This window comes from Urocitellus parryii, chromosome 4 (genome assembly GCF_045843805.1).
Source record: "Urocitellus parryii isolate mUroPar1 chromosome 4, mUroPar1.hap1, whole genome shotgun sequence".
NCBI lineage: Eukaryota > Metazoa > Chordata > Mammalia > Rodentia > Sciuridae > Urocitellus > Urocitellus parryii.
The window spans coordinates 49,185,895-49,204,620 of NC_135534.1; the positions used below are offsets into that span (position 1 = coordinate 49,185,895).

Consider the following 18,726-nt stretch of genomic DNA (forward strand, 5'->3'; position numbering starts at 1 on the left):
AGCTATGTGACTTTGGGCAAGTTACCTAATCTCTCTGTGCTTCAATTCTCCATGCACAAACAGAACTAATAGTATCCATACATAGAGTTATTGTGAAGAATTAATACATATGAGGTCCTTAGAACAGTGCCTCAAGTACTTTAGAAGTTTGAGCTATCATTACTATTATTATTTTAGTCTTTGTCTGACTTAAATCTTTTATTTCTCAATTTGTTAAAATCTCGGGTAGGAAGGAGAAGTGCTACTTATTGGAATCCTCCAACAGTTATGGAAGTTTAAGAAATCTTACACAATATTTTCATCTATAGTTCTTAGCTCCATACTAAATAAAATTAGGAAGATTTTATCAGTGGGTGACAAATGCCAGGCCAAGTATTTGGCCCAAGCAGGATAAATTTGACTCCTATGACCTCCAAAGACTGGAAGACAGCTTCTAACTTGATTCTTAGAGATTATTTCCAGGTCCTTTGGGTTACCTGCATATTCCAGGGGTCCTGCCATGCTCTGGTCACTGTGGGTCCTGCCGTGGGTTTTGCAAAGTCCTTCTTGGAAAGGAAGGCTTTTCTCTACCTAGTCACAATGATTCTTATCCTGGGTTCAGACTTCAGGTAAGCAACAGTATTTGGAATACAATGTGTAAAGAACAATTAAAGAGATATCTACATGGTACCACAGGAATAGAGGAGTCTAGACAGGAAACAGATGGATTACTCCAAAGGAGTGATTAGAATTTAATGAAAGATTTATTTACAAAGGTGTAGGTATAGTAAGGGATAATGAAGCATCAACACAAGAAACTGTGCTCGTTTCAGCAGCACATGTACTAAAATTGGAACGATACAGAGAAGATTAGCATGGCCCCTACACAAGGATGACACGAAAATTTGTGAAGCATTCCATATTTTTTTCTTTGATATAAGGAGGCTGATTCATAGTGGTATAGGGAGGGGAGCATGGGCAGAATAGACGAACTCTAGATAGGGCAGAGGGGTTGGAGGGGAAGGGAGGGGGCATGGGTTATTAATAATGGTGTATTGTGATGATCATTATTATCCAAAGTACAGGTATGAAGACACGAATTGGTGTGAATATACTATGTATACAACCAGAGATATGAAAAATTGTGCTCTATATATGTGTAATAAGAATTGTAATGCATTCTGCTGTCATATATAAATAAAAAATAATTAATTAATTTTTTAAAAAATGAGAAACTGCTCCCACCCATAGACCTGACAAGGCAAAGAGTAGGAGTTACTACTAAAATTCAGAAAGAAAACTATAAAAAAAAAAAGGCTATCTGACAGGAACTCTGTTTTAGAAGATTAATGCAATTCCTGCCAGACCAAATCTTGGAAGAGAGCAAACTAGGGAAATATTGCTATAGTATCACTCTCTTTTGTCCTCCAACCTTCTTCCAGAGCCTCCCAATCCCTGGAATCCAAGCAATAAAACCTGATTAATGTTGTGCAAAAAGGTCAGGCTTTGAGGACATAGGGCAAGTAAAAAATGGTAGAGAGATCACAAAGCAAGCCAGCAGCCCAGAACAGACTGGTCCTTACTGAGGATTTCAATGACCTTTTAGAGGAGGTAATATCTGAGTTAGGCACAGAAATGTAAGTAGGGTTTATCAAGTAGAGAAGTGAATAATGATATTCCAGGCAAAGGGACAGCATATTTAATAACTTACAAACATAAAAAGAATATGCATGGCATATTGATAAAGTATTTCATTTGGCAGAAGCACTTGATACTTTTGGAGAAATGAGCCTAAAAAGAATTGTCAGGACCAGATTATAAAGGCTCTTAAATGCCATGCTAAAGTAATTAGATTCAGTCCTGTAATGAATGAGGATCCATTCAAAGATTTTCAGAGAGAGATCATAACATGGCTATATTAAGTTATAAAAAATACTTCAAATGGTAATATACAGGCTGGGCTGGAGCACTGTTGCCCAACATCATTTTGGAGATCTTTGCAATACCCAGGCAAGATGAAGGTGATTGGCACTAGAACAGGAACAGTGACTATGGAAAGAAGATTCTAGACCTGTTTTTTTAAAATATATTTTTAGTTGTTGATAGACCTTTATTTCACTTATTCATATGTGGTGCTGAGAATCGAACCCAGTGCCTCACACATGCCAGGCAAGTGCGCTACCGGCGAGCCCCAGCCCCAGCCCTAGCCCTCTAGACCTGTTTTGAAGACAGAATTAATGGAACCACAAGGAGTGCTAGAAAAAGCAGGCTTTAGATGAGTATCCAAATTTTTCTAGTTTGAGACACTAGGTATATGGTGATACTATTAATCAGAAAAGTGAGTTCAAAAAGGCTAGTTTTGTGGGAGACTACCCTGATTTCAGCTTTTTACATACAAACTTTGCTGTGCCTATGGAACACTAACTGAGGAAAGTCTAATTAGCAATGGATAATGGACTCTCATGAGGACTCTGGAGAGAAACCTAGGAGCCAGATAAATGGTTTAGAGGACAATTTATTTTTTGTAGCCTATGTAAAACATATCCACCAGAATTTTCTCAACTTCCTTAACTAACAAGGGAAAAAAATGTGATTCATCATATAATGAAATAAACCACAATGAGAGAAACAAATCCACTGCTGATGCTCCTTACTATGGGAAGGGTTTTTCATTTTTTGTTAGAAAAAGAAACTTATAACTCAGAATTGCATGGTAGTTTAGGAGTGTTCTTTAAAAAACAAACATTCCTCAGTTTTTAAAACTTTGCTCTTTAAATTTCTGAGGGCTGTTTGCTCTTTAAATTTTTAACTCATTCATTTTGTAAATAAAATCCAAGTGTTTCCCACAGCAGTTTCATTTTATTATATAAACCCATTTTATTATATAAACCCAGTGACATGCAATTATTCTTCAACTGAGGCATTTGCTAATACTCTGATCAGCAAAGTTACATAATAAATATTTACAGAAGGAATAGATGCATTGGTAGGCAAATGATTAAATGAGAACAAAATTTGTGTTAAAGCAATGTTGATTTTGTTATAAACTTGATATATACATAACAGTTATGTAGGAAACATAATCAAGAGAGAATTAGAAACTGTCTAGTTCTGCTTCATCAGTGAAAGAAAGCCAGATCTATTTAGATGACAGCAAGTTTCTTCTTTGTTTCCAGTTGCTTCAACCACTTTACAGAAAAAGAACTGAAATACTTTTCTTCCACCTCCTTGCTAGATTCAATCACCATAGTTATAGGGTCTCACAACTTGACTTCTTTTATGTAGTTCCCATCACAAGTATTTTTTAATTTAGAAATATGGTTATAATTATCTAAAACAAATGGAAATCTGCCATTTATAGCACATAATGAAGCACAACTGACTTTTTTCTCCTAACTTATCACATGACCATTATGTGACTTAATATGCCTACTAAAATTTTATGGGCTGAGGATGTGACTCAGTGGTATAGTTCTTGTCTAGAATGTGTGAGGTTCTGTGTGCTATCACCAGAACCACAATATAATAACTAAATAAAATTATTGACTACACTTTTGTTATAATCCTCTTTTCAAATTTTTATTCAAAATATCTTTCCCCACCTCCGTATTGATGTAGTTTCTTTGTCTTCAGTGAACAACATTAACACTGCACCTATTATTACTAATTTGCCCAGCCCTCTCAATCCATGTAATAAGTGGAAAGATTTCTTCCTAACTTCTGCCTCTCCAAGGAAGGGAGAGTAGCTGTGTGGAATCTAAAGAGGACTAGACCTCAAGTTCAGTCATGATTAGGCATTTGATCTCTGAGAGAACAGAGCTTACTTCTAGATGACTGAGTTCAAGGTAACAGGAAGATACAAGGAGACTGAAAAATGTTTAACAAATTTTAAACTTTTGTTGATTATTTAATACAAAGTGTTTTATTTGTCTCCTACAGGGTATAATCCATGTCTTAGTCATCTATGTATTTCTCTAAGCACCTAATACAATATCAGTTGCCAGTAGAATGAATTTTTTCTTCTCTCTAATTTTTTGTATTATCCAGTTTTTCTTTAATGAATATAATATATAATATAATAAAAACTCCCAACATTTTGGTTTTTTAATATTTATTTTTTAGTTGTAGTTGGACGCAATACCTTTATTTCACTTATTTATTTTTTATGTGGTGTTGAGGATGGAACCCAGGGTCTCACATGTGCGAGGCAAGCGCTCTACTACAGAGCCACAACCCCAGTCCCCAAAATTTTGTTTTTTAATTAAATATTTTATATAGATATGTGATATTTTTACATAGTACAAATCAGCCTTCCATAACTGTGGGTTCTACATCCCTGAATTCAACCAACAACAGATAAAACATATTTGAAAAAAAATTGCATATATACTGAACATGTACAGACTTTTTTTTCTTGTTACTACTACCCAAACAATACAGGATAACAGTTATTTACAGAGCATTTACCTTGTATTAAACATAACAAGAGATGATCTAAAGTATATGGGATGATGTGTATAGGTTATAAGCAAAAACAACACCATTTTATTTTATATAAGACACCTAAATATCTATAGATTTGGTATCCAAGGAAGATCCTAGAACCAATCCTCCATGCATATAAAGGGACAACTGTAAATATGTATATATGTAAGTATGTGCATATATAATTTTATACATATTTAAAATCATACTTGGAATTGAAGGAAATCATTTTAAACTGACAGGAATAAGTACATAATTCAATTTCAACATCTTATGATAAATTTGTTAGTTACAATACAGAATATTAAATAGTAATACTGGTGTTATTCTAAACAGATGGTTAGCAAAAACTGAAATGAATATTTTGGTTGTTTTCCTGTGACACAACTGGGTGAAAAGCAGAACTACACAGAAGTTTCATAATGAAACTTCAAACCGCATCAGACTTGTCTATTGTCAGGTTTTGTTACATTCCCTCTAACTCAACCCAGACTCCCTGAGGTTGGCTAACAGGGCAAAGTTTGAGTCAAAACCACGCCCTTCCTTTGAGCTCTAGGGTTGTACTTAGAATTCTTGGGGAAACCAAAAGAAATGACAGTTTTTTCCTCCAGATGTTGCAAGTCTGTCACTTTCAGTATTTATTCAAATTCCAAATTCAGTAAAACAAAGACAATTGCCTGGATGAGGGCTGGGGAATCCCAAAATTCTATTTTACTCAAAATAGGTGTTGATATTTAAGACTCCCTAAAAGAGGGAATACATTAGAAAGGAGTTGGCAGAGAAGAGGGGGAAAGAGAGAAAGCAAGGAGAGAGGAAAAAGGAAAAGAACAAAGGAACAAAGGAAGGAACCAGAGAGAAGAAGAGTATCATACCAACAATTAGGATTAATCAATTCTATAGTCCTGAGACTTAAGAAGAAAAATTCATACCTGACCTAATGTTCATTTTTTTCTGGAATCTGCTTATTTGAGGTAGATTTATTAATATATTGTCATTAAAAGGACAATTGAAGGCATAGAGATGACTCAAAAAAACAGAGGAAAAATCCCTAATGAATGTAGCATGTATTTGGTTGCTAACTCTACCATTTAAACTTTGCTACTTGAGCTATGCCTGAAAACAACAAACTTGAAAATAATCTTCATCTCAATTTCTCAGTTCCTTTGCTTACATAATAGTCAACATTTATTGAATACTAACTTCATTTTAGGCACCATGCTAAATATTTTACATATTTTTATGGGGAAACATTTATTCTTCACACCTGATATTTCTTTCTATGGGATTGCATCTACCACTATACCTATACCTGCCAAAATAGAAGAGACTTTGATAAGTTTGGGAGGAAGAACAGGGTACATGATGAAGATCAAATATAAGAGATGTTCGTTACCCCTTCTTCATTATCTTTTAGATACACCAGCCTACAAAAAGCATGTCTTCTGTTTCTGTTCTCAGCCTATTAGCAGAGTGGTAAAGGCCCTGCCCTACAAGGCTGGGAAAAAAAAATAACAAGTCAAGTCTAGACTTGGATCAGATGTTGATCTACAAGAAGACTATCTCCTGATACTATTTTATGCAGTTCAGAAAGGTGACAGTGAGAATTTCTTTGCTTTCAGTAAAACATGGTGGCACATGCCTCTAACCCCTGCTACTCAAGTAGCCAAGGGAGAAGGATTTCAAGTTTGGGACAAGCATGGATAACTTAGCAAGACCCCAGTACAAAATAAAAAAGTCTTGGGACCCCAAAAAATTCAAGTAGTCATACAATAGATGCATACCCATGTTTACAGTAGCACAATTCACAATAGCCAAGCTATGGACCCAGCCTAGGTGTCATCTGTTGATGAATTGGTATCTATATCCATAATGAATATTTATTCAGCTATAAAGAAGAATGAAATTATATCATTTTTCAAGCAAATGGACAGAACTAGAAAGCATTATATTGAGCAAAATAAACCAGACTTAGAAGGTCAGTGTCATATGTTCTCTTCATATGTGAAAACTAGAGAGAGAAATATTTTTTTAAATGACCTCATGAATATAGAAGGGAGAAGACAGAAAGGGGGAGATACAGAGAATGAAATTAATTAGATTATGTGCATGTCTGATATGTCATAATGTATCCTGCTATTGTGTATAATCATAATATACCAATTTAAAAAAAAAAAGAGGACCTAGGACGTAGCTCAGTTATATAGTACTTGGCCTAGCACGTGTGAGCCCCTGGGTTCAATCCCCAATACTGCAAATAAAGCAAAGCAAAAAAACCTTCATCTATTTCATATGTCTGGACTATAAAAGAGGAGTATGTAATAAAAATGCATGTCTGGGGCAGAAAACAAAAAGGAAAAAGAAAAACATCTGAATAAGAAAGTAAAACAAAGATGATGCTCAAATCCAGCAAACAGTAATAGCCTTACCGTATGAACAGGAAAAAAAAAAGGCACCCAACTACATTATAGATTGAATAAATTCAGATGAGCCTATCTAAAAATATTTGTGAAACAAAAGAGGAAAATATAAGACTAGAGCCAAAGTCCTTTGATGAAGAAAAAAGATGTAACCACAAAAATAGTATTTAAGGCTTGTGACATTCAAAGTGTCAAGGGACAAGGTCTTGAGTAGTACATGGCATAGGTCCATAGGAGCATAGGTTTCAAAAGCAGGCTTAATTCAGGTTTTTGATGAATTAAATTACACTTGCAGGAGGTAGGTGTGTTAGTCCATAACAAGAGGCAAAGCCAACAGCCCCTGTGCCACAGGATTGAAGCATTGTTCCTAAGAATATCAGTGAGGCTATTTCACTAGAGATAGCCCCACTATCTTTAGCACAGCATTGCAGGAATGTAGGACTTAATATGAAAATGGAAATTAAGATATTTTGAGTATGCTAGATACAAGGGAAAGTACTTTAAGATGGCTGGGACTACCATCATATGAAGATTTTAAACTTTCAGGTTTATTTTTGTTGTCATTTTTGTTTTTGTTTTTGAGACAGGATCTCATTAAGTTGCTGATACTGGCCTAGAACTTGCAATCCTTCTGCCTCAGTCTCCTGATCACTGGAATTACAAGTATGTGCCACCATGCCTGGTGGATTTGAAAACTTTTAGAAATCAGAAATATCATAAGTGCCACTCCCCCAAGAAAGAAGATAGCCTGCAGAGTTGACTTCCTCCAAGATTGGAAGTAAGAGATTAGCTTCTTTCTTTATTTTATGTCTTTACTTATTTTTATGTGGTGCTGAGGATCGAACCCAGTGCTGTACCACTGAGCCACAACCCCAGCCCGAGATTAGCTTCTTTCATTTTTTAAAATATTTTTTAGTTGTAGATGGACACAATATATTTATTTATTTATTTTATGTGTAAAAAAATATATTGTGTCCAATATATTTGTGCTGAGGATTGAATCCAGTGCCTCACATGTGCGAGGCAAGCGTTCTACCACTGAGCCACAACCCCAGCCCCACCCGCCCCCAAATTAGCTTCTTGTTGGGTGATTTCTACTGATTGACTTTGAGCTCACAATTTCTTGACTCTAGAAGATTGGGAGTGACTGACATGAAACTAATCACAGAATTGACCACTCGTCACACCACGGCTCTTATCTTCATCCAAGTCACACTCATCTCTTTCCTACATTATTGCAATAGCTTCTCAAATGATCCTCTGCTTCTGCACCTTAGAGACTTTTCTCAGCAGAGCATTAGAGGTGATCATGCTACACATTTTCCAAAGGCAATCTCTTACATGGAAAGACCAACAGGCTCAACACTAGCTGATGTAAGACTGGGGTTCTATATTAGTAAGTCTATTGCTGCCATACATCTAAGTTAAATCTTCAGTTTTAGCCTTTAGCAGCTTAGCAGTTGATATTTTGATGACCATCTGAAACTCTCCTTTGATATCACATAAAGCACCTTTTCTATGTCCAAATTGGGATTTTCAAACATTTGTTAATGAATAAAGTTTCTGTAATACTGTCAGCAGTCATTGACAGGATTATCTGTAAAATGTTGCTAGTTTATGCAGTAATTTGAATATTTTATTTGAAATTATTTTATAAAAATGAGTGGAAAACAGAAAAGTAGAATACTAATACTTGTAATCATTCAAGTAAAACAAATATGGAAATTATTAGGCACACTAAAAGTAGCAAATATTCAGCCTCAATTAAATTATTTTTAGAGAAGCTGGTCAATGGTTTAATTGCAAATTCAAGCAACAATTTTTAAAGTATTTATACAAAATGCAGCAATGTAGTGACAGACAAAAAAGACCCATAAAATTGTGAATTGGAAAACTGTCCAAGAAATAGTCCAGGAATTCAAATGCAAAGAGAAGTTTCACTTCCATTAGCTATATTGACAGGGTTACAATATGTGGCTTGATTCCTTTCCCAGAAAAAAAAGACTGATGGTTACCCTTCTCTTGAAAAAGTCAGCAATCTCCTATTTGATCCCCTACAAAACTGCCTGAAAAAGTCATTCTCAACAAACCCTTTCCAACAAATAAAATGTATTTGTTCTGATTACTAAATGCCCTTTCCACTATACTAAGAGCTAGAATTTGAAGATATTACTTTGGGAAATTCATATATATATATATATATATATATATATATATATATATATATATATATTGTTTAATATATGCACAGAATATTTAGTAAATAACAGGAAAATACAACTTAAAATACTATGAGAGGCACTTGGGCACTGAGTCAGTGGACTCAAAGGGTATGGTAACAAACCAAGTTTCTCCCCTTGACAAAGAGCTTGTAGTTAGAGAGGCAGTTCAGTTACCTGTATATTTTTTCCCTCCCTGGTGCTTCTACACTTTCTTCCTTACTGCCCCTGGGTCTTCCTGGGTTAAAACAGGAAGAGTAATATGATGGGGCAGGAAATGTCCTATCTGATTGACACCACTATGATCTGGTTACACCTAGCAGTGGCAAATGTTCAAAGCCAGCTCTTTCTAAATGGGTTCAAAGCTGACTATTCTTTTCACAGTGCCTTCATGGATACTGCCTGTGCTATGGGTGAAGAATTTACCTTCTGCTGGTCACTTAAATTTCCTCCACAGCAGTGGAAATCAGGAAAACCACTTCTCTGTTGAGGTCATTTCACCTTGCTGAGCAGAACTCTGGGGTGAAATCTGAAGTGGTTCTAGACTATCTCAGTTCTGCTGACCACCCCTATTTCACAAGAAACACATCTTTATCCCTGCTTTCACTATAAAGGCAACTATCACTTGATGTAAGCTGAGTTCTGTCTTCCTCTATTTCTCTGCACTTTAGAAATACAGCTATAGTCTCTCATGGTGCCCATCTAAGTTAATTTATTTACACTTCATCACCATCTCATCCACCACATCACCAATAGCAAATATGGTTACTCCAACATTATGAGCATAACTTCTCTTTCTCTCCAAATAAAACATTAAAATTCCATGCCTTTTGTAGGTCATTAATTTATAAGATCGTGTGTGTGTGTAGAGAGAAAAAGGGTTTTGTAACTATCATTCTTTCATACCTTTGAAGGTCTAAAGGCAACAGGGAGGCCTGGCACAAAGATCTCTGCCCGACAAATAAATCCATATCAAGGAAGAAAAAAAAAAAAGTCCACTCTTTTCTCTCAAATAAATGTCCCAGAGAGGTGGTGATGACTAGGACAACTTTACTTGCTACTTCCAAATATTTTAGCGATAGTCAGCTTTTTCATTCTCCACACAGTTTTGGCCCAGATACCCAGTTATGGGAAATCATATCTGTCACAGTAACTGCGAGCCCCTCTCTACTCTAAGTTTAGCAGTTCATGGGTTTAGCAGTTCATCTGGCTGGATCCTCTTCTTCTAATGAGAGGGATCTAAATAACAGATGTGCCCTTGTAGGTGGTCCCATTGAGTCTCAGCTAGGACCCACTTACCTATATATGCTATGCTGGGTATGAATCATGAAGCTGTGCATCTACAGTGAGGAACCAGTGAGTGTTCCATACTGAGAGTAAGAATATGGACTAATTTAGGGTAGAAATGAAAAGTGGGAAAATGGCAAAGGGTGGTGGCAGGCGTCCAGTTTCATTAATTTTTTTCTGTGAGTAAGGCTTTCACAGAATTTTCCTATGCATGAAGTTACTTGGCATGAACTTTGATAGAAATCTCACTTAGCCTAATGGTGATATGCACAGGTGTTGGGATTTACACAATTTGAATTGTAATTTTCACTCTTCAATTTACTAGATGTGTGGCTTAGACAAGTTACCTGAGGAAGTTCATAGGGTTGGGGGTAGGGGACTTCACTTTTGTTCCTTGAGACATTTAAATATCTGTTGAATTCAGATTCTTAAGCCCATGGCAATCTGATTTTCACCAAAGGGAGCATGTAGACAGGATTATTTGGTCAAAGAGAACCCTTGTCCTATTTTTATGAAGCTTTTATTCATTCCCCAAGAGTTACCAACAACATAAGAGATTAATCCAACAAAGCCAAGGCCATATCTAGAGCTTCCAGACAAGAGTGAATATAGCCTGCTTTGTGTTTTGAAGTGGAAGGACAGAATCCCTTGCAAATTTCAAGTGAGAATTTCACAATGCCCAGGGACATCCATGATTCAGGGCACTAGCAGGTTAAGACTCAGTTCAGGAACAAGAAGAATCCCTAAAATCTTCAGATGTAGCATTTTGGGGACTTTACTCTAGTATTACACCACTGACCTGACAGCTACTTCCCTTGTGACTATTTTCAACACAAGTCCCACTCCCACAAATTTAGGCAGCACCCTCAAACTGGCACTGACTCATTTGTGTTGCAAAACCTTACGCAAGTTGCAAGCATAATAGAGACCCAGACACTCAATTCTGAGACAGTCAACTGACAGTCACCTGAAATAGGGAGTCAGAGTTGAAATTCTGAATTCAAATAATGAATAATATAATTTTATTCAGTAGAAATGAGTAATTTACTTCCTCGTCTAAAATTTAATTCATTGAATATTCCTTCCAAGATATCTATTTTAGAAAATCAGCACATAAGAAAACTAAAGAGAGAATAAGAACAACACAAGAGTAGGAAGGAATGGTAGGAATTAAGAAAAAGAAATTACACATTTTTGAACCCATAATAACTATACCTATGTAAGTTATTTTTAACTCAACCAATATAAATGACAACTTAGAATCCAACTTTATACTACGGAAAACAATTCCAAATAAGTTAAAATATTATAGAGAACATATGTAATAGATCTCTTATTTTAAACACAGAAAAAAATTGATTGAGTTTACAATCTCAATTAGATGATCAGATATTCTCATTTCTATTTAATAACATTGGAAAAATATTTTACTGAATTTGGGTTAAAGAAATACTAAATTATCTTTGCTTGGGCACCTAGGGCTTGAACTAGGCATTATTGAAATATAAAACTTGAAAACACAGTAAAGGTGGGAAAGTAATCAAAGAGGAAAACAAATCAGGTTTAGTAACACTAATAAACAAATATGGCTGGAAGAACAAACCATATCTCAATAATAACCCTAAATGTCAATGGCTTAAACTCACCAATTAAGAGACACAGGCTTGTTGAATGGATCACAAAACAAGACCCAACAATATGCTGCCTACAGGAGACTCATTTGATAGGAAAAGATATACATAGACTGAAGGTGAAAGGTTGGGAAAAATCATATCACTCATATGGACTGCGGAAACAAGCAGGAGTGTCCATACTCATATCAAATAAAGTAGATTTCAAGCCAAAGTTAATCAAAAGGGATAAAGAGGGACACTACATACTGCTCAAGGGAACCATACACCAACAAGACATAACAATCATAAATATATATGCCCCAAACAACGGTGCAGCTATGTTCATCAAGCAAACCCTTCTCAAGTTCAAGAGTCTAATAGACCAACATACAATAATCATGGGAGACTTCAACACACCTCTCTCACTACTGGACAGATCTTCCAAACAAAAGTTAAATAAGGAAACTATAGAACTCAATAACACAATTAATAACCTAGACTTAATTGACATATATAGAATATACCACCCAACATCAAGCAGTTACACTTTTTTCTCAGCAGCACATGGAACCTTCTCAAAAATAGATCATATATTATGTCACAGGGCAACTCTTAGACAATATAAAGGAGTAGAGATAATACCGTGCATCTTATCTGATCATAATGGAATGAAACTGAAAATCAATGATAAAAGAAGGAAGGAAAAATCATGCACCACTTGGAGAATGAACAATAGGTTACTGAATGATCAATGGGCTTTAGAACACATCAAGGAGGAAATTAAAAACTTCTTAGAGTTAAATGAAAACTCAGACACAACATATCGGAATGTATGGGACACATTGAAAGCAGTACTAAGAGGAAAATTCATTGCTTGGAGTTCATTCCTTAAAAAAAGGAAAATCCAACAAATAAATGATCTCATACTTCATCTCAAAATCCTAGAAAAAGAAGAGCAAAACAACAGCAAAAGAAGTAGAAGGCAAGAAATAATTAAAATCAGAGCTGAAATTAATGAAATCGAAACAAAAGAAACAACTGAAAAAATTGATAAAACTAAAAGTTGGTTCTTTGAAAAAATAAATAAAATTGACAGACCCTTAGCCATGCTAACGAAGAGAAGAAGAGAGAGAACTCAAATTACTAGCATACAGGATGAAAAAGGCAATATCACAACAGACACTTCAGAAATACAGAAGATAATCAGAAATTATTTTGAATCCTTATACTCCAATAAAATAGAAGATAGTGAAGGCACCGATAAATTTTTTAAGTCATACGATATGCCCAGATTGAGTCAGGAGGATATAGACAACCTAAACAGACCAATAACAATTGAGGAAATAGAAGAAACCATCAAAAGACTACCAACTAAGAAAAGCCCAGGACCGGATGGGTATACAGCAGAGTTTTACAAAACCTTTAAAGAGGAACTAATACCAATACTTTTCAAGCTATTTCAGGAAATAGAAAAAGAGGGTGAACTTCCAAATTCATTCTGTGAGGCCAACATCACCCTGATGCCTAAACCAGACAAAGACACTTCAAAGAAAGAAAACTTCAGACCAATATCTCTAATGAACCTAGATGCAAAAATCCTCAATAAAATTCTGGCGAATCGGATTCAAAAACATAACAAAAAAATTGTACACCATGATCAAGTAGGATTCATCCCTGGGATGCAAGGTTGCTTCAATATACGGAAATCAATAAATGTTATTCACCACATCAATAGACTTAAAAATAAGAACCATATGATCATCTCTATAGATGCAGAAAAAGCATTCAACAAAGTACAGCATCCCTTTATGTTCAAAACTCTAGAAAAATTAGGGATAACAGGATCATACCTCAACATAGTAAAAGCAATCTATGATAAGCCACAGGCCAGCATCATTCTGAATGGAGAAAAATTGAAGGCATTCCCTCTAAAATCTGGAACAAGACAGGGATGCCCTCTCTCTCCACTTCTGTTCAACATAGTCCTCGAAACACTCGCCAGAGCAATTAGACAGACGAAAGAAATTAAAGGCATAAAAATAGGAAAAGAAGAACTTAAATTATCACTATTTGCAGATGACATGATTCTATACCTAGCAGACCCAAAGGGTCTACAAAGAAACTATTAGAGCTAATAAATGAATTCAGCAAAGTGGCAGGATATAAAATCAACACACATAAATCAAAGGCATTCCTGTATATCAGCGACAAATCCTCTGAAATGGAAATGAGGACAACCACTCCATTCACAATATTCTCAAAAAAAATTAAATACTTGGGAATCAACCTAACAAAAGAGGTGAAAGACTTATACAATGAAAACTACAGAACCCTAAAGAGAGATATAGAAGAAGATCTTAGAAGATGGAAAAATATACCCTGTTCATGGATAGGCCGAACTAACATCATCAAAATGGCGATATTACCAAAAGTTCTCTATAAGTTCAATGCAATGCCAATCAAAATCCCAACAGCATTTCTTGTAGAAATAGATAGAGCAATCATGAAATTCATATGGAAAAATAAAAGACCCAGAATAGCAAAAACAATACTAAGCAGGAAGTGTGAATCAGGCGGTATAGCGGTACCAGACTTCAAACTATACTACAGAGCAATAGTAACAAAAACAGCATGGTACTGGTACCAAAACAGGCTGGTGGACCAATGGTACAGAATAGAGGACACAGTAACCAATCCACAAAACTACAACTATCTTATTTTTGATAAAGGGGCTAAAAGCATGCAATGGAGGAAGGATAGCATCTTCAACAAATGGTGCTGGGAAAACTGGAAATCCATTTGCACCAAAATGAAACTGAATCCCTTTCTCTCCCCATGCACAAAAGTTAACTCAAAATGGATCAAGGAGCTTGATATCAAATCAGAGACACGGCGTCTGATAGAAGAAAAAGTTGGCTATGATCTACATACTGTGGGGTCGGGCTCCAAATTCCTCAATAGGACACCCATAGCGCAAGAGTTAACAACTAGAATTAACAAATGGGACTTACTCAAACTAAAAAGTTTTTTCTCAGCAAAAGAAACAATAAGAGAGGTTAACAGGGAGCCTACATCCTGGGAACAAATCTTTACTCCTCACATTCAGATAGAGCCCCAATATCCAGAGTATACAAAGAACTCAAAAAATTAGACAAAAAGACAACAAATAACCCAATCAACAAATGGGCCAAGGACCTGAACAGACACTTCTCAGAGGAGGACATACAATCAATCAATAAGTACATGAAAAAATGCTCACCATCGCTAGCAGTCAGAGAAATGCAAATCAAAACCACCCTAAGATACCATCTCACTCCAGTAAGATTGGCAGCCATTATGAAGTCAAACAACAACAAGTGCTGGCAAGGATGTGGGGAAAAGGGTACACTGGTTCATTGTTGGTGGGACTGCAAATTGGTGCAGCCAATTTGGAAAGCAGTATGGAGATTTCTTGGAAAGCTGGGAATGGAACCACCATTTGACCCAGCTATTCCCCTTCTCGGTCTATTCCCTAAAGACCTAATAAGAGCATGCTACAGGGACACTGCTACATCGATGTTCATAGCTGCACAATTCACGATAGCAAGATTGTGGAACCAACCTAGATGCCCTTCAATAGATGAATGGATAAAAAAAATGTGGCATCTATACACAATGGAGTATTACTCTGCATTAAGAAATGACAAAATCATAGAATTTGGAGGGAAATGGATGGCATTAGAGCAGATTATGCTAAGTGAAGCTAGCCAATCCTTAAAAAACAAATGCCAAATGACTTCTTTGATATAAGGGGAGTAACTAAGGACAGAGTAGGGAGGAAGAGCAGGAGAAGAAGATTAACATTAAATAGGGATGAGAGGTGGGAGGGAAAGGGAGGGAGAAGGGAAATTGCATGGAAAGGGAAGGTGATCCTCAGGGTTATACAAAATTACATACAAGAGGAAGTGAGGGGTAAGGGAAGAATAATACAAGTGGAAGAAATGTTTTGCAGTAGAGGGGGTCGAGAGAGAAGAGGGGAGGGGAGGGGAGGGGAGGGGGATAGTAGAGGATAGGATAGAGAGCAGAATTCATCAGACACTAGAATGGCAATATGTAAATCAATGGAATTGTAACTGATGTAACTGATGTGATTCAGCAATCTGTATACGGGGTAAAGGTGGGAGTTCATAACCCTTTTGAATCAAACTGTGAAATATGATATATCAAGAAAGATGTAATGTTTTGAACGACCAACAATAATAAAAAATAAAAAAATTAAAAAAAATAAAACTTGAAAACAAACCCCTTTCCTGTGTCATCAATTTTTCAAGCTCATTAGTATCTCTACCATAGAAGAGTATAGCTTTATTTGGACTTTCTCATTGTAGAGCTTCTTTCAAATGCCCACATTCTGACCTGTGCAAATACATGGAGGGGATGTAAGCAGCTGGGCAAAGTGATGCATGCCTATAATCTCAGTGACCCAGGAGGCTAAGACAGGAGAAAAAGGTTGAGGCCAGACTGGATCACTTATCAAAACCCTGTCTCAAATAAAAATAAAAAGGGCTGGGATAGCTCAGGGGGAAAGTTTTCCTTTAATCAATTCCTAGTACTGGGGGTGAGGGGCAAGGAGTGGGAATCTAGACAAGGATGTAAGGGGTTCTAGATGCTTTGGCCACAAGTAATAGAAAACCTAAGAAAAAAAGATTTAATAATAAGAAACTTATTATCTCACATATGAAGTCCAGATGAGCGTGTGGGTTGTTTAAGTAATGTCACCATGGATCTAGGTCCTTTCAGTTTTCCTGCTCTGCCCTTCTCCAGGCGCTACATGCAGACACAACATTGTCTCTTTCTGTGGATCTTTTTTCATGAACAAACAAACCATTTCCACAAGTCCCCAGGAAGGCTTGCCTTTATGTCCCACTGACCAGAACTGCATAAGGTGACCTATTCATTTCTATACCATTCACTGGTGAGGGAGTGATTGGTGTGAGGAAGCACGAATCTGAGGGAAGGAGAAAGACATGAGGTTCTGTACAAAAGAGGAAGAAAGAGAATGGATGTTGAGCAAACAATACTAGTGTCTGTTCACACATTGTGGATCTGTGGGCTCCTCTGTGTTAACAGCCAAAATTAACTTTATGCTGCCTTGCTCAGGACCACACACTAAACGGTAACAGATTTTGCTAAAAGAAACATAATCTTTGTGTCTTTCATACTAGGACTACTTCTGTCTGTCTCTTTCCCCACCTGCTCCCACACATAGATACTTCTCCTGTATTTTTTTTTTCTTGACAGTAATCCTGGGCTGTCTTTGCTTTTCCATTAAGCAGACCTCTATTCCTTCATCCCATCATTTCTCTTAGGCATGTTAGACCACATGGAATTACAATGCAGTTATGTTCTTAACTCATAAATAAAGCTCTACCTTATAGCAGTACTCCCTGAAGCATATCTGTAAAACTTTAAGAACATACCATAAAAACAGAGTATCCTATAGTTAAGTAAGTTTGGGCAATGTTGCACATTCTTTCTTTCTCTTGTAGATTGTAGATTCAGAAGACTGAGAAGTTCTGCAGTTAAATAAACTAACTCAAAATGAGTTCTGGAATTAAACTGCATGTGTTCAAATCTGGTCTCTCTCTTTCCAGCTGTAGAAGCTCAGTAATCTTCTTGTTTTCTCACTTGAGAAAAAGGGAGCCTAAGGGTGCTACTTAATTGAGATTGTTATGAGGAGTGGGTAAGATAATCCATGCGAAGCTTTCAGCATTCAGCACGGTGCTTTGAACATTCATATGTATTGAATACCCACTATGTGTTAAGGTGCCAGGTCTCATGGAGCCTACATTCTAATGGAAGAGGGAAGGGACAGATGATAAGGAAGTAAATAGGATAATTTCTGACAATGATACTTACTACAAGAAAAATATAACATAATGATGAGATAAAGCATAATGAGGGTGTGAATGGCTGTTTCAGATGGGACAGTTAGGAAAGGCATTTCTGAAGAAGGCATTTTATTTGATACCTGAGATATGAGGAGTCTGGGGTCACTTTTCTCTTTATTCAGACATTTATTCAACATTCATTAAGTACTTACCAGAGACTGTTTTAAGTATTAGGAAAAGAACAATAAATAAAATCAGTCCAGAATACCTGTACTAATGGAACACACATTTCAATATGGGAAAACAAAAATAAAATGGAAAATATAGAGTATGCCAAGTAGTTCAATGCTATGGGGAAAAAGAGAAGAAAACAGGGAAAGCATTATGGTTTGGTGTTCCCCAGAAGTTCATGTATGAAACAATGCAAGAATGTTCAGAGGGGCTGGGGATGTGGCTCAAGCGGTAGTGTGCCCGCCTGGCATGCGTGCAGCCCGGGTTCCATCCTCAGCACCACATAGAAACAAAGATGCTGTGTCCGACGATAACTAAAAAATAAAATATTAAAATTCTCTCTCTCTCTCTCTTAAAAAAAAAAAAAAGAATGTTCAGAGCTGAGTAGACTGGGGGATATGACTCAGGGGTAGATAGCACTAGAGTGCCTGCCTAGCAAGGCTCTGCATTTGATCCCCAGCACCCCCACCACACACACACACAAAGTTCAAAGGTGAAATGATTAGATCATGAGAGCTGTAACCTAATTCATGGATTGATCCACATGAATGGATTAACTGGGTTGTAACTGTAGGCCAATACAGTATAGCTGGAGGAAATAGGGCACTGAGATCATCATGCCTTT

The 18,726-nt window shown here is 36.4% G+C and overlaps 1 non-coding gene across 1 annotated transcript; it reads left to right on the forward strand.

The window, feature by feature from the left end:
• Positions 1 to 799: 799 nt before the first annotated feature.
• Positions 800 to 906, forward strand: LOC113189968 (U6 spliceosomal RNA). Its single transcript, XR_003301712.1, has one exon. It is a non-coding gene; the product is annotated as a U6 spliceosomal RNA (small nuclear RNA).
• Positions 907 to 18,726: the final 17,820 nt, after the last annotated feature.